The sequence below is a fragment of the Amblyomma americanum genome, unplaced genomic scaffold (genome assembly GCF_052857255.1).
Source record: "Amblyomma americanum isolate KBUSLIRL-KWMA unplaced genomic scaffold, ASM5285725v1 scaffold_244, whole genome shotgun sequence".
Taxonomy (NCBI): Eukaryota; Metazoa; Arthropoda; class Arachnida; order Ixodida; family Ixodidae; genus Amblyomma; species Amblyomma americanum.
In genome coordinates, this window is record NW_027526716.1 from 51,988 (window position 1) to 69,316 (window position 17,329).

Below are 17,329 nucleotides of genomic sequence, written 5' to 3' on the forward strand. Positions count from 1 at the left end.
AGTATGTGGTTGACTTTATCCCCTTCGTACATGGAGGGGTTGACACGCTTGCACAGGTCAACGATGTCCTCAATGTAGCTTGTGAACGTCTCGGAAGGGAGCTGAGATCGAGCACGAAGACTTTGCTCGGCGCGAAGCTTCCGGACGGCGGGGCGGCCGAAAACGTCGGCGAAGCTCGTTTTAAAGGACGACCAGGTGGGAAGATCGGCCTCATGGTTGCGAAACCATAGGTTGGCAACGTCCGTTAGATAGAATAGGACGTTGCTAAGTTTCACAGAATCGTCCCACCGATTGTAAGTGCTGATGCGCTCATAGGAGGCCAGCCAATCGTCGACGTCTTGGTCATCGGTGCCACTAAACGGAGAAGGGTCACGCTGGCGCTGCACCCCGTAACAGAGTACGGTGGCAGGGATGGGCTGCGATGGTTCACTCGGACCTTCCGGCATGGTGGCGGAGACGAGGAGCGTTCCACTTCGAAGTTCCAGGATGAGGACCGGGACGGGAACCGAGGCACCTCCACCAAGTGTCAAGGCGTTTATTTGAAGCACAGGTCGGTTGGTCTTGGTTGTCCGGCGACACGACGGGCCCACTCACAGGCGTCGTTCGAAAAACCCAGCTGCACTTCGTCTGCTTCTTCGTTGTCCCGCTTGAACTCGTCCGCTTCTTCGCTGCGCTGCGCCTGTCGGTCCCATTACAATATATATATATTACTAATGGCGGCATAATATATCGGCATGAAGTAGGTTAGGATGTGCTGCCAAGCTAACTGTTTTCAGAATATCATCCACTGCGTCCGCTAGTTGTTGGCGTTAAAAAGCATCGTACCTGCGACATAAAGGAAACCAAATTCACCTAAAATAAAAACAAATCACTGCTATGAGTAGCACACTTTAAAAATAAAAGCAGCAACTTCGCTATCTACACGATTGTGCACATAGCACTCTAAAGGTTCGAACAAAAGCCTTCTTCGAGTTTGCGGCTCAATGTGCAAGCGGACATGCAGCTCTCCCCTTTGGAGTTGCACCTGGGTTACTGCTTTACATCGAGCGTTAAAGAGCGAAGCAAAACAATCTCCGGCCCTAGTTTGTGCGCTCTCGACTCAAACTCCTTTCAGGTAGCGAATGCTTCGGGATACGTGTCATGCAGCTCATCGGCACCAAGGATACAAATATCGACACGTCCAAGACGCGCATTGAGAGAACGCGGCATAGTCTGGAAATCCAACTAAGTGGAATGGGAGAGCGCGTACGCCTGCACCCTCACATTTGCCTTTGCTTTAGAGTTGTTCGCAGTGCAGGCCGTTCGGAGCACGACCAACCACGAGCAGTAAGGGCAACTTCAAGCACGCTACCGCCGCCGCGCTGCGCAGTCGCGCTACCAAGTTGGCGCGGTTGAGACGGTGGTTAGTCGGTGCCGAGCCGGTGTCCGTGCCGCCCGCACATTAGCGCGCGCTTCGAGTGTTAGGGTGCCGTGGCTCTTCAAGTGACGTATTTATCGTTGCGGTGGTAACACGAACAGCGCCGGCGACGTCATGAACACTGGAGAAGATCAGCGGTCCATGCGCGAGTCGACGCCTACTCCCTCGTCTCTAGATGGTGTCGCGACTGTCGAGAAGGTGCGCGGACTGTGCGTTTCGCTGCTGCTACCGAGGCAACCGAAGGCACTTAAAGAGCGGTGAGTTGCTGGCTGCTATATATATATATATATATATATATATATATATATATATATATATATATATATATATATATATATATATATATATATATATAATAGAGCGTCTAAGAAGAGGGCACTGGCGGAAAGCACTTTATTACTAACGTTTCAGCCGGGGTCCGGCCTTTCTTCAAACTTTCGTCAGAGTGAATGAAGGCCGGACCCCGGCCGAAACGTTAGTAATAAAGTGCTTTTCGCCAGTGCCCACTCATAAGCTACATACCCCGGAAACCAACGTCTTTTCATTTCGGATATATATATATATATATATATATATATATATATATATATATATATATATATATATATATATATATATATATATATATATATATATATATATATATATATATATATATATATATATATATATCTGTGTGTTCGCTTAGCGCTGACCTGAACCACGCGCCGCCTCAAAAAGAGGAAGTGGAAGTGACAGCCATCTAGTAACGGCGATCTGGAGCTGTGGTCAAGACGTTCGTCGAAGTCCACCGCTGTGTCTTGTGATCAGTGATCTCCCGCATTCACACTTGGCATCTTGGTGGAGGTGCTGGATAGCGCACCCCATGCCAAGGACCCCTCCAGGAAGCCGGCACTCCAGCCCGCCCTAATCATTGAAAGTTGAAATTACTCCCACCCACCAAGGTAGCCGGCGGCTGCAATGACGGCAACCAGAGTACGGGCCTCTGCAGTCTCGTCCGGCCGCGAGGACACTGACCTCCGATTCAGCGCGGCAATCAATGGCCACACAAACCCCCGTGAGCATGCCGGATGCCACCCCTTCGCCGTCCGTCGTGCTGCAGCAGCCACGGGAGCCACCCACCTTTCAAGGTTTTCCAGGCGAGGACCTGGAGGACTGGCTCGAGAAGTTCGAGCACGTAGCCCAATACAACAGGTGAGCTGACGACTCAAAGCTGCAGCGCGTGTTTTTTTTTCGCTTGAGGGTGCAGCTCGTACCTGGTTTGAGAAAAGAGAGGCCACAATAACAACGTGCAGTTCCTTGAAGACTCAGTTCTTGCAGGCTTTTACCACCGTCCTCCGCAAAGAATGTTCAGAGCTGCTCTTCCAGTCGCGCGTCCAACTCCCCAACGAGACCGTCCTCGTTTACTCCGAGGACATGACGAAGCTCTTCCGCCGGGCTGACCCCAACATGTCCGAAGAGAAGAAGCTGCGTTTTCTAATGAGGGGCATCAAGGAGAAGATCTTCGCTGGCTTAGTGCGAAGCCCGCCAAGAAAAGTCGCCGAATTTGTTTCCGAAGCCACTATACGATGGAGAACATTCTCGACACGCGATCCAGACAGTACGAGAGTGCGCCGTTGCTGATGGCTACCAGCGGTAGTAATGCTTCTAGCCACGACGTCCTTCGGGAGACCATCCGGACCGTCGTACGCGAATAGCTGCAAAAGCTCTTTCCAGCCCCGGAGTCGCCGCAGGTTTCTTTCATTTCGAACATTATTCGTGAAGAAGTCCAACAGGCGCTCACGCCGCCAGACCCTCTGCCACCGAACACAACACCCCAGATGATGGCATTCGCCGCAACCGTTCGCCGTCCACCGCCGCATCCAAGTCGCCCCGATACGCCTGTCCACATTCGCAGCCAACCTCTCCTTCCTCACCCTTCTCAGGTCCCCCCTTGGAAGAGCGACGTCTGGCGTACTCCCGATCATCGCCCTCTGTGCTATCACGGCGGCGGGCCCGGTCACGTCTACCTTGTTTGGTCGGTTAGCGCTTGAGGTCGCTTAGCGCTGACCTGAAGCACGCGCCGCCTCAAAAAGAGGAAGTGGAAGTGTCTATCGATAGTGTGGGCGACGTATAAATTTCGAGCCGACCTTTATAGAAAACGTTTTACTGTAGTTACAGACCATCATGCCTTGTGTTGGCTCGCGACCCTCTAAATTCCGTCAGTCCGCCTTGTCAGATGGAGTCTGCGCCTCCAAGAATACGACATGACAGTTGCATACAAGTCCGGCCGGAAGCACTCGGACGGCGATTGCCTCTCGCGCGCCCCGGACGAATCCCCAACGGAGGACGGTAACTACGACGACGACATCACCTTAAATGCGATCAGTGCAACGAGCCTTGCTGACAAACAATACGCCGACCCAGAACTTCGGGACCTCATTGAGTTTCTTACGGGACCCGCCCGACTGTCCCGAAGGCTTTCAAGCGCTCGGTAGGGTCTCTCTGCGTTTGCCATGGTGTCCTCGTAAAGAGAAATTTCGCCGCAAACAATCAGCAATACCTTATTGTTATACCGACAAGCCTACGTGACGAAATCCTTCAAGCTTCACACGATGAACCGACTTCTGAACCTTTGGGTGTAGCCCGCACGCTTGCAAGGATCAAAGAGAAGTATTACTGGCCCCGCCTTCAGTCGGACGTTGCACACTACGTCAGAACGTGCCGAGGCTGTCAGCGTCGCAAAGTGCCGACAACAAAACCAGCTGGATGCTTAAAGCTTATAGCACCGCGATCGCGGCCTTTCCAGCACATCGGGATGGACATGCTGGGCCCATTCCCTCTTTCTTATTAGGGAAACAAGTGGGTCATCGTGGCAACTGGCTACCTGACACGATACGCAGAAACTTCAGCTCTTCTAAGCGCCACAGCCCTTGAGATTGCAAAATTTGCCCTCCATCACGTCGTTTTGTGTCAAGGTGAACCGGAGATCCTAATCGCCGACAGGGGCACAGCATTCATGGCTGACCTCCTACAGCAGATTTTACGCCACAGTCATACAGACCACCGAAAGACAACATCCTACCACCCTCAGACGAAAGGTTTAACGGAACGATTAAACAAAACGCTTGGTGACATGCCCTCAATGTATGTCGATGTTCAGCACAGAACTTGGGACGAAGTACTCCCATACGTCACCTTCGCCGACAATACGGCCATACAGGAAACGACAAACATGCCACCGTTCCGTCTCGCTTACGGCTGCGACGTGACCGCGATGCTGGACGCCATGTTACCGCATGTGGACGACATCGATCCGAATGCGGATCTTCACACCTTCCTGCACCTCACTAAATAGGCTCGTCAGCTGGCCAGTGTGAGGATTCTCGACCAACAATGCCGAGATGCCCAACAGTATAACCTCCGACGCCGCGATGCTCGGTGCACATCAGGAGACCGTGAGTGGGTCTGGTTGCCCATTCGCCGACGCGGACTTAGCGAAAATCTCCTCTGCCGGCGTTTTGGGCCCTACAAAGTGATCAGGCCAATTGGAGACCTTAACTATGAGGTCGTTCCTGACGGCTTTCAGAAGTTTCGGTGCTCCCTGCATCCTGAGGTGGTACACGTTGTCCGTCTCAAGCCTTACTACGAGCGGTAGCGGTAGAGCTGGACTTTCGCGCGCACATCATGCTTCTCCTAGTGAACTTTCTTTAAACACACAGGCGACGCATCGGGACAATATTCTTCCTTTCCGGAGGGCCAGTGACACAGTGCATTCCGCATGTTCGCTTAGCGCTGACCTGAACCACGCGCCGCCTCAAAAAGAGGAATTGGAAGTGACAGCGATCTAGTGACGGCGATCTGAAGCTTAGGTCAAGACGTTCGTCGAAGTCCGCCGCTGTCTCTTGTGATCAGTGATCTCCCGCATTCACACGTGACAATATATATATATATATATATATATATATATATATATATATATATATATATATATTGTCACGTGTGAATGCGGGAGATCACTGATCACAAGTGACAGCGGCTTTATATATATATATATATATGTATATATATATATATTGTGAGGTGTGAATGCGGGAGATCACTGATCACAAGAGATAGCGGCGGGCTTCGACGAACGTCTTGACCACAGCTTCAGATCGCCGTCACTAGATCGCTGTCACTTCCAATTCCTCTTTTAATATATATATATATATATATATATATATATATATATATATATATATATATATATATATATATATATAACGAAGCCCACCGGCTTGGGCTGTTAATTTTGGGCTACTTTAAGGAATATATTGGTCTATGTGCTTTGAACTCTACTCTTCGCCTCGTGCACAACATTGACTCTCCTCCATTTTGAAACAGCGCAACAAAGACGGGACGTGGAAACTCAGGTGTAAAGACAAACATGCGCTGACTAACAACTGGGTTTATTGAAAAAACACACAAAATATATACAGAGTTAGGAAAGATTAATCGCCACCATAGTCAACTCATGCCACATGTGACGCCAGATATCCAATCTCCCCTTCGGAAAGGGCGACCGATGGGCAACTAATGCACGTTGCGTCTTTCTCACGTATAAGAAAAGCTTCAAAAACTTCTCGCGTCATCTTATCACAATGGCGAAACACGATATTGGTGTTCTTATAGTCGGGGGTACATTTGCATTTCTTGCAACGGAATGCACCTTTAGTGAGAGGGTCTCCTTCTGTTTTTCTTTTTTCGTACTCTTTTTCGTGTTTGCATTTGCACCTTCTGCAGTGGACCGCCACGTGTGACAGGGGGTCTTTTTTTCTCTGGTGTTCTTATGTTCCATGAGTCGCTTGTTGATGCATCTTCCTGTTTGGCCAATATATGTGGCGCCACACGAGAAGGGAATTTGGTATACTACCCCTACCTCGCAAGGTACATAAGGGGAAACATGGCGCACCTGACAAGCCCTTTTGTTTCCCTCCTGCCTCTGCCTTACCTGTCTACACATTCTGCCTAATTTCTTCGGGGCAGAAAATACGACGTCAACGCCATATCTGCCTGCCACTTTTTTGAGCCCATGGGGACATGCTGTGCGCATATGGAACCACTGCCGGCCTTTTATTTTTATTTTTATTTTCATTTCTTGCACTCGGCCGAGCCCCATACTTCACGTGCCTAAGCAATTTTTCCGCTGCCCTGGAAATGAGGTGAGCCGGATAGCCATTCGCGCATAATCTGTTTGATTGGGCTGCAATGCTCTCCTCAATCATTTCATGGCAGGATTTCTTGAGTGAAGATTTGGAGGCACGACAAGATAATGCCTTCTTTTATAAGCTTGGAATGACCTGACCTGAAGTTTAACAAGGGCTTAGCCGATCTTGGCCGATAACACCAACACACGTGCTTGTCTCGGGAAAACAAAACCAATAAGGCCGATAAGGAGGGTTGCTTTGTGGTCCTTCCGGCAGGCACCTATGCGGATAAAGCTTCAGAAGCCCTGGGGAGAAACTTCAAGGAAGTTGACTTCAGTGGTTCTAAGGTGAAATGGCGGGCGGTCGAACTTTTGAGACACCACAATTTGAGCAAGCTGGCGGACGCTGCGAACAAGTCGGCAGGACTGAAGCTCGAAGTTTTTTTCACCGTTAAGACACACAAGCCGGACCAACCTTTCCGTTCCATTGTCTCCGAACGAGGGACCTGGCAGCATGTAGTTTCAGGTTATCTTCAAAGGCAACTGGAGGCGCTGGCCCTGCCAGACCCATTCGTGATTCCGAATTCGGATGCGCTGGTGGAGCACCTTAAGCTGGATAACCCTGGGATCTGCAAGTTTTTCAGCGTTGACGTAGTGGACCTTTACTATTCATTGCCACACGGAGAGCTCATGAGGGCCGTTAAAATGTGCATCACACAGGACAATGACGAAAGTGCATTCATTGAAAAATGTGGTGTGTCTGTTGATAGTTTTTTAGAAATTTTGTCCTTCTACCTGTCGGCAACAGTTGTTGAGTGGGAGGGCAAGTCATTTGTGCAAGCATCCGGTGTATGCATTGGTTCCAGGGTTGCACCTGTATTGGCTAACATTTTTTTGAGTTTTGTGGACAGGGCGATTGAGCAAGCTTCGAAGGAGTTAGGGGTGCGTATTTTTCGTTATGTCGACGACTATTTGGTGTTTACCCCGCCAGACAGCCTGCCTAGAATGTTAGTCGATGTTCTTAAGGTGTTTAATGAGTACGGGCGTGGGCTAAAGTTTACAACAGAGGTACCCACGAACAAGGAACTGCAGTTTCTAGATTTGGTTTTGTTTTCCCGAGACAAGCACGTGTGTTGGTGTTATCGGCCAAGATCGGCTAAGCCCTTGTTAAACTTCAGGTCAGGTCATTCCAAGCTTATAAAAGAAGGCATTATCTTGTCGTGCCTCCAATCTTCACTCAAGAAGTCCTGCCATGAAATGATTGGGGAGAGCATTGCAGCCCAATCAAACAAATTATGCGCGAATGGCTATCCGGCTCACCTCATTTCCAGGGCAGCGGAAAAATTGCTTAGGCACGTGAAGTATGGGGCTCGGCCGAGTGCAAGAAATGAAAATAAAAATAAAAATAAAAGGCCGGCAGTTGGTTCATATGCGCACAGCATGTCCCATGGGCTCAAAAAAGTGGCAGGCAGATATGGCGTTGACGTCGTATTTTCTGCCCCGAAGAAATTAGGCAGAATGTGTAGACAGGTAAGGCAGAGGCAGGAGGGAAACAAAAGGGCTTGTCAGGTGCGCCATGTTTCCCCTTATGTACCTTGCGAGGTAGGGGTAGTATACCAAATTCCCTTCTCGTGTGGCGCCACATATATTGGCCAAACAGGAAGATGCATCAACAAGCGACTCATGGAACATGAGAACACCAGAAAAAAAGACCCCCTGTCACACGTGGCGGTCCACTGCAGAAGGTGCAAATGCAAACACGAAAAAGAGTACGAAAAAAGAAAAACAGAAGGAGACCCTCTCACTAAAGGTGCATTCCGTTGCAAGAAATGCAAATGTACCCCCGACTATAAGAACACCAATATCGTGTTTCGCCATTGTGATAAGATGACGCGAGAAGTTTTTGAAGCTTTTCTTATACGTGAGAAAGGCGCAACGTGCATTAGTTGCCCATCGGTCGCCCTTTCCGAAGGGGATATTGGATATCTGGCGTCACATGTGGCATGAGTTGACTATGGTGGCGATTAATCTTTCCTAACTCTGTATATATTTTGTGTGTTTTTTCAATAAACCCAGTTGTTAGTCAGCGCATGTTTGTCTTTACACCTCAGTTTCCACGTCCCGTCTTTGTTGCGCTGTTTCAAAATGGATACGTACCAACTTGCCCAAATTTCTGCTTTACTTGACTCCCCTCTTTTATCTATTAATATAATTCCACCGCTCTTCTGCTCATCTTCCAAGTCCGAAACTGCCGATACAGTACCGTTTGTATTTAACTGTTAACGCTGTGCGCCGGCGTTTTGAGCGCATTTTCATGATTACTAGGTCTGTAGCTGGCCTATTTCAAGGCAAGAAAAGGGCACCAATAGAACTTTGTGTCTGTACCCCTTTAGGCACACATTTAGAAAAAAAAGCAATATCGTGGGTGCTGGAGGCGAAATTGAAAGTATTACCAACTACCTGGAGGCATTGTGTGCGGAAAACAGCGTGCGCGTTGTTTCGCGGTGGCCATGTGCAGACCGAAACACTGAACAGTGTTCTTAGTTGTCGGTCGGGCGTTTCGTCTGTCGGACCACAGAAAAACCAGAAACTTCACGAGCAAAGCGTCGGAACGCAACGACGCCAGATGCGAGACGGCACTTGCAATTAGGAGCACTGCTTAGGGGGGTTTTAAAAGTATTTTTGTTGCCCAAGTGCGTGTATTGTATATAATTTTCTGGGGCCTGAAAATGGAAAATTTGTCGAGTATATTGGACAAAGAAATAGCAGACGTAGCAGCCATGCGAACTGGTTTAATGCCGCAAGAAGCCATTATTTGGTACTATTAGAGTCTGTGCTGCTATCCGGTGAATATGTCCAAAGTAGTACCTTTCCCCTCCTATTCAGGACTTCTCTAAAATGGGGAGGTTTACTTCGAGTCCATTTTAGAGTGGTGGTAAAAGAAACAGAGCAAGCGGATTCCCGTACATTTCAAGGTGTGACTTAACACTTTTAGACATTTATTAGCACTTGTGAAAGAGAAACCAACGCATATAAGCACATAATCATTCAGTTGAACGAAAAAGGGGGTCTAATTTTGCCCAGTGCTTCCGCAATTTGATAACTTCTTTAATATTCGACATTTCCCTGCCCCAAAGGATAAGTTTGAAAACCAGCTAAATATATTTGAGACATGTTTTCAGAAAAGTATGAAAAAAATCGGGGCATAGTTAACAGTCCCGTTTCAGGACGATAAAGATAATGAGGCATAAACCCCTGTCGAAGCCAAAACAAACTGGAATTGGCCACTCCCCCGCAGTGGGTATGTGCCAGCTTTATTTGACACCAACCGACCGACCGACCGACCGACCGACCGACCGACCGACCGACCGACCGACCAACCAACCAACCAACCAACCAACCAACCAACCAACCAACCAAACTGGAATGCAATTTTTGTCCTCACTAATAGTTGAGAGGCTTGGACTTGCAACGTACAAAATATCAGCTTAATAACTCTGCAAAGAATGCAGCAGTCAGCGTTGACAATCCGGCTACTTCGCATACGCGTGCAATGATTTTACTACTCGTGCATCCTTGTCTTCCGAAGGCCGTTTCTATAGGCATGTTTTTATCATTATTACTGTTGCCTCGTGTTCCCAACCATGAGATTTAAAACGAATAGAGCACCCCAATCCACGATAAATGTCAGTATAAAGTAGAGAAAGGCACCCGCCCCACAAAAACGAACTGCAGTCAAAGCACGCGCGCCTCTGCGGCAGAGTGCATTTAGAATTAAATTATTTGCACGTTGTTGGGATTCAGGTAGCGTGACTGGGCCGGAGAAGAGACGAGGACGATCGGAGGAAGAAAACTTGGAAAACTTTATACAAGGACTATTTACATTATGTACAAGTACAGGAAACTGAGAGTGCTTCTCAGTAAAGAGAGGTTCTTAGGAGTCGGGAGTCTGTGATACCTCTCAAGAAGGGGTCTCTCCCCTGGCATCATACCAGCAGTTCCTTAAATATTCTTCGTATTCCCCAGATCCCTAGTATACCCCAGATTCCTAGCTAGGGAATACAGTTCGAAGAATGATGTCCAATTACACGATGACACTGAAGGTACTGCCCACGGCAGGGCGGTCCTGATGTTTCTTCGCAGCTCGGTCGAGGGAAAGGGAACAGGACCCGGTCACGTTGTCGTCCCCGCGGCCTCCAGGTGGCCGGGCACGTGCGTCCGGAGCGCGCCCATGTTGACCTGGAGGGCACCTGCATGACGCAGGAATGCAGGCTGTCTCCCAGCAGGTGTCGAAAGAGCTTGTACTGGTGACCGGCACGCGGGAGCTCTGTCGAAGGTGTGGCACTCAGGCAATTGTTCAAATCCAGCATGACTGAAGGGGACCACACTGATTCCGCACTTCATCGTGGCGAGGACCGGAACGAATACTGTTATGGTCGTCGCTGGCATTCCTGTTGACGTTGAACACGTGGGGACGCTGTTGTCGTCGCTGCTTCCGGCATTCCTGTTCGAACACGTGAGGACGCTATTGTCGTAATTGCCTCCGGCAGTCCTGCAGTCATGTCTCCCCCAGAGGGCTCACCCACCCTCGCGGTGGTCTTCAGGGAATCCTCCCCATGCCCAACTTCGCCAAATTCCACAGCAGGAAGGAAGCGCGAGCACAACAACGTGCCACATGAAGAGTCTTTCTTTGCTTAACGTTGCGTTCCTATGCCTTGTAAGGCTTCTGGCGACAGCCGGTGGTCTGATTCAGCTGCGTATTCGGCCCGGACACCTGCAACCGGGGTCACTGCACGGCGATAGGCATCTTGGTTCCCACGGCCGGTCCTCGCGTGGTTTATTGGATTCGAGACGGAGGATTCTACTGCCGTTGGTAAACATTGTTCCCGGAAGATCGACCGTGCGGCACGGAGGCAGTTAGCGTCCGCCAGAACCGAGCAGGAGTGACTTACCCCTTCAACTGTGCCTGCTCGCCGGCGCCTCGCCCATTCGGACTTCCCGGAAGACGTGTCCGACTTGACAGCGTAAGTACTGTCGTTCGGACGCAAAGACAACGCTCTCTCTGGTGGGGGCGATTGTCCAGCGGCACCCTCTCTTTCCGGCGAGTCATGTGACGGGGGCGTGTCCCTATGTGAAGTGGTGTGTGTGTACGACAACGCAAGTTAGGCCACGCCCAACCTGGTGAAGACCTCCTCGAGCTTGGGGAATCCTAGGGACCGGACCCTTTTTAAACCGGACGACGAGTGCCGTGAAAAAGGAATCCTCGATTATCCTCAGATCTTCTCATATCCTCCAACCTTCCCCCATCACCCTCCAATGGGTTCCAAAATCTTGTAAAATATGTAAAATAAACCCCCTGTTCAGTTTCCTTCATGACCAAGTCCGACAACGTCATTCGGAGAAGGGACCTGCGGCGCTGAAAGAGTCAGCTCACTCAAGGACCCCTCGTCCCCAAAAGCCTCGTTTCCCATTCAACGCATGATGCTTGCCACAGACCGCTTAGTATATCTGCGCAGTTCTTCTTTTCAACAGTTCCACTCCACTTTCAATCGATCGGCCTTTGCCGGTGCACTCCCGTAAGAGGACTATGCCAGCAACTACTGTCTCTGTTTTCTTTCGCCTCTATGATGCGACATTGTTGATTTATTTATCATTTACTCCTTCATACTTTCATGCCTTCTACAAAGAATTAAAAAGAAGAGTGGCTGAGGAACGGTCAAACACAAAAGGCAAAAAAAGCAATACAGCACTGTACAATCGCGACTCGAAATAAATAAGCACATGAGCTTCAGAACAATACAAAACAACGGAAACGAAAAAAAAAGAAATTGATCAAGAAGCAAATGCTTTCTTTTTTAAATTACGCAAAATGTGCGCTACAAAAAGGAACGTAGTGTGTGATATTGACAGATGTGGCAGATAGGTCGTTGCACCTGCAACATGTTCATGGAAAGGATATGTAAAAGTGTGTCACAGTGTTGTAGTGCAGTCCAATCCGGTGGTGTAGAGTTGATGGCCATTTGCCCTGGTGGCAGATCACTCACGAGCTGTACGGCATTTCGGCAAGAAAGGAGGGATGCATCTGCCGATGAACCGGGAGCACAAAGCTGGACCTGGCGCCGCGGATCAGGTGTGGACTGGGTGGCAGGTGCCAGCAGGACAGACGCCGGCAGAGCTACCTCCGACAGCGTGGCAGCGGAGGCACAAACCCTAGCGTAAGTGCCCAGCTCAGCTGCACTCATGCACGGTTCCCAGGAGGCCTCAGACGGTGGGAGGACGTCCGGAGCTTCTTCAGAAGGCGAGAATGCAGTTCTCTTCAAATAGGGCACGTATTTACGTGGATGGAGAGGTTTTTCTGAAGAGCGATGTGCAGCCACTTTAGCAGAGACACACTTCTTCTTTCTGCACAGTTCAGATTGTAAACAAGAAAAATAAACTCTTTGTGTGAAACCACTCCCTTCTCTTTCTGCAACTGAAAGAGGCTGCTCAATGACGGCAAAAAATTAAAGTAAGAACAGCTCTGATCTAATTCACCATGCGTAGGTTTTTCGAGAAGCATGGTGGTATGTCCAGTAAAAGTCTGCGATCAGACAGTTTATTACGTCTAAATGTATGGCATGATTAGAAATGAAATATTAAACCACTTGAGCTCCACTTAGACGATGTAGTTGAATAGTGTAATGGCCAAAGGCAAATCAGAATCGAAAACTTTGCTATTGAAACCGAAACTGAAACAGAGCTTAAGCACGGGCCTAAAACCTCGGAGGACGACATTAGCGCTCTGACCAATTGCTTCGGCCGCTGACGGCAGTGTAGTAGCTTGCCCGCAGAGCCCTATACGGGAGTGTCCGCTCTTTACATAAGTATGTATGTATGTTTCTCTATGAGACTGCTGTTGCTGCACGGTGCATCGCGGGAAAGTCTACACAGGGGACTGCGGGGCAGATCCCTTCAAAGAAACTGGACGATAATGTAGGCTGAATAACCTGTTGCTCCAGCTGCTCTGCCAAGCTATTCTGTAGAACGCGCAAAGGCGCGCAGGATTCCAGCGCAAGTTGCTTAAGGACTTGTGGTATTTAATATAGACATATTATACCACAAACTTAACGGAATCGCTTGTAACGAACGCCTTAGATTTTTAATTCAGAGGTTAGGCAGAGAACCTGAAAAGGAAACAAAATAAATATCGGCTGTTGCTTTTGCAGTACTTTGAACGTGGACGTTTCACAGAGGCTCCATCTCTGTGCAGATGGCGAGGCAGTGAAAAAAATTGAAAATTGCTTTAGAGGAAAGAAAATGGGGCAGTAAATCTCTCACAAGTCGTCGTGGACACTCGAACTGCTCCGTGAGGAAAGGGATTGAGGGAATGAAAGAAGAAAGGAAGAAAAAAAATTGGCTTTGTTGAGCTCTGGTTAATCCTATTTGAATTGTGAAAGCTTCCTTTGTTCGGCACGTCGTCTACGCAGCGTCTCATGCCGACGCTCTCGTGAACTCAAACCGGTCTCTTCCGCAGTTGCAGAGTAACTCCGGGATGTGGCACGTCTTCGTCTAGCCGCATCTTCGTTACGACGCTTCTCGAGTCGTGCAGCGCGTTCTTCGGACGTCTCTTGAGCGAGTTACTGAGTCGAAGCATATATATATATATAAATATATATATATATATATATATATATATATATATATATATATATATATATATATATATATATATATATATATATTAAGGAAACCAACATTCACCGAAACTAAGGCGCATAGGGAAATGCTTCTATTTTTTTAATTTCTAGTGGCAATCAAATGGTTTCAAAGAAAATTACTTATGAAGTAGCAGTAAAAACAATCATGCCAGCGGTGGGATTTGAACTCACGACCTACGAATATCGCGTCCGGTGCTCTTACCAACTGAGCTACGGCGACGGCTGTCCAATCTGCTGCTTTCGTGGGTATTTATGTTTTGCGTGTAAGCGAACCTTGAGAGTTTTCACCAGCGCCACCCTCGTCCATAGTGGTGGACGTAGCACGCCCTGTAAAACCGCAAGTGTGACGTAGAACGTCATCTAACAGCGAGGGCGGAAACTGTGCGAGAGCCCTGTTATGCTACCTATGGCATCAAGACTGCCAGAACCGAGACCCCCGTTAAGCTATTAGCAGACAAGGCAAATAAATTGAGGGGCTCGTTTGACAAACATTTAGGAAACCAACAGTCACCGAAACTAAGGTGCATAGAGAAATAATTATATTTTTTGAATTTCTAGTGCCAATCAGTTGGTTTCAAAGAAAATTACTTATAAAGCAGCAGAAAAAACAACCCTCCGCCGGTGGGATCCGAACACACGACCTCCGAATATCGCGTCCGGTGCTCTTACCAACCGAGCTACGGCGACGGCTGTCCAATCTGCTGCTTTCGTGGGTATTTATGTTTTGCGTGTAAGCGAACGTTGAGAGTGTTCACCAGCGCCACCCTCGTCCATAGCAGTGGACGTAGCACGCCCTGTAATACCGCAAGTGTGACGTAGAACGTCATCTAACAGCGAGGGCGGAAACTGTGCGAGAGCCATTTTATGCTACCTATGGCATCGACTGCCAGAACCGAGACCCCCGTTAAGCTATTAGCAGACAAGGCAAATGAAATGAGGGGCTCGTTTATTAAAGACACCAACAGTCACCGAAACCAAGGTGCATAGGGAAATGTTTCTATTTTTAATTTCTACTGCAAATCAACTGGGCTCAAAGAAAATTACTTTTAAAGCAGCAGAATATATATATATATATATATATATATATATATATATATATATATATATATATATATATATATATATATAGTTGAAGCAGTCGAGATAGCGCAACGGGAAAGTGAAAAATTGCACAGCGAAAAAGCCACAACAGGTACGAATATCTTCGTTTATTTATCAACAGTTTCAGGCGGTGGACCGTCCTTCATCAGGGTTTTAAGTCGACTGAATAGAGAGATGTGTGTATTTACGGACCTAAATGCAAAGGGAGAGGAGGAACTCTCTTTCTTTCTTTTCTTTGAGGAGAAAAACATACACACACATCACGGGGTAGAAGACAAGAGTGTCGGCGTTCCCTAAGGGGAAAGGAGCAGGGTTATATTTTAACTTGTTTTTTTAACTTGTTTCACAACTCTGCTCTTTTCCCCTTAGTGAACGCCGACACTTTTGTCTTATACTCCGTGATGTGTATGTTTTTTTCCTCAAAAGAAAAAAGAGAGCGAGTCCTCCTCTCCCTCTGCATTTAGCCCCGTAAATACGCACATCTCTTTAATCAGTCAACTTAAAATCCTGATGAAGGACGGTCCATCGTCTGAAACTGTTGGTAAATAAACCAAGATAATCGTACCAGTTGTGACGTTTTCACTGAATATATATATATATATATATATATATATATATATATATATATATATATATATATATATATATATATATATATATATATATATATATATATATATTGACACAGTGCATTCCGAATTTTCGCTTAGCGCTGACCTGAAGCACGCGCCGTCTCGAAGAAGAGGAAGCGGAGGTGTCAGCGATCTTCAAACCCTGAAGAAGCGTGAGAAGAAGAAGAAGAAGACGGACGTGCTGACGTGTTCTTGCTGGCCGCTGGTGTTTTGTGCATCTTCTGGTGGTTCCGGCTTGTTCATCCTTGGTGAGCCCGTTCTACGTTGGGGGTTTTGGCCAAGGCGTAGTTTAAGACGCAGTTCATGTGAACCTGAGAGTGCGTTTTGCTGAGAGATGTCGTTGACCTCCCCAGGTGGAGGGTCGGCAGCTTGGTTTGCCAGCTTGCCAGCCCAAAGCCTGCCACTTGAGTCCTTTCACAAAAATGGCATTGATGCGGTTCCCTTGGCTATCGTTCCAATCGGTGAGGGTGTGATCAAAATGAAAACCCCCAAACTAATTAAACAGGAGCTAAGATCCTTGACTGCCCAATACCTGCAGATCTCGGAGGTGCGTCCATTTGGCCGTCGAGGAATTGTGTGCAAGTCCTCGGACATAGCTTGTGTTGCAGACTTGCTTAAGTGCAAAAATTTCAGCTCGCTGCCGGTGAAAGCATTCATTCCCGAACAGCTTGCATGTGTCAAGGGTATCGTAAGAGGTGTCGACCCAGCATCATCCCCGCAAGAAATTGTACAGGAATTTCAGGATGCAGGCGTTGGGGTCCTTTCAGTCTACCGCTGCAGTAGAGAGGTAAACGGCTCGCGTGTTGCTACTGAGTCTGTAATAACAACTTTTGCTGGCTCTTCCTGCCCAGCTGAACTAAATATCTGGCCGATTTTATACCGTGTGGACCCTCTAGAGCCCCGCCCTCTTCAATGCACCAACTGTTGGCGGTTCGGGCATAGTGGCAAAGCATGCAAGTCGGAGACCCGCTGCCGTTTATGTGGAAAAGGTCATTCTGCTGATCACTGCACCTCAGAGCAGCCTCATTGTTGCCTCTGCAGCAACAGTCACTCAGCTGATGATGCCAACTGCGCAAAACGTAGTGAAGAGCGTAGCTTGTTGGACATTATCAAAGAGAAGCGGTGCTCAAGAGCCGATGCTTACGCTGTTCTTAACAGGAAAAAAGATTCATATGCTAGTCGTGTGTGCGCTTCTGTTGGGGACATTGAGTCCAACTTGACTGCCTCAATTGTGACCACAGTCGAAAAAGCTCTTAATAATGTGGTTGAGCGAATGCTAAACACTTTCTCTGAGGCGTTGGCTCAGTTTGTTGTA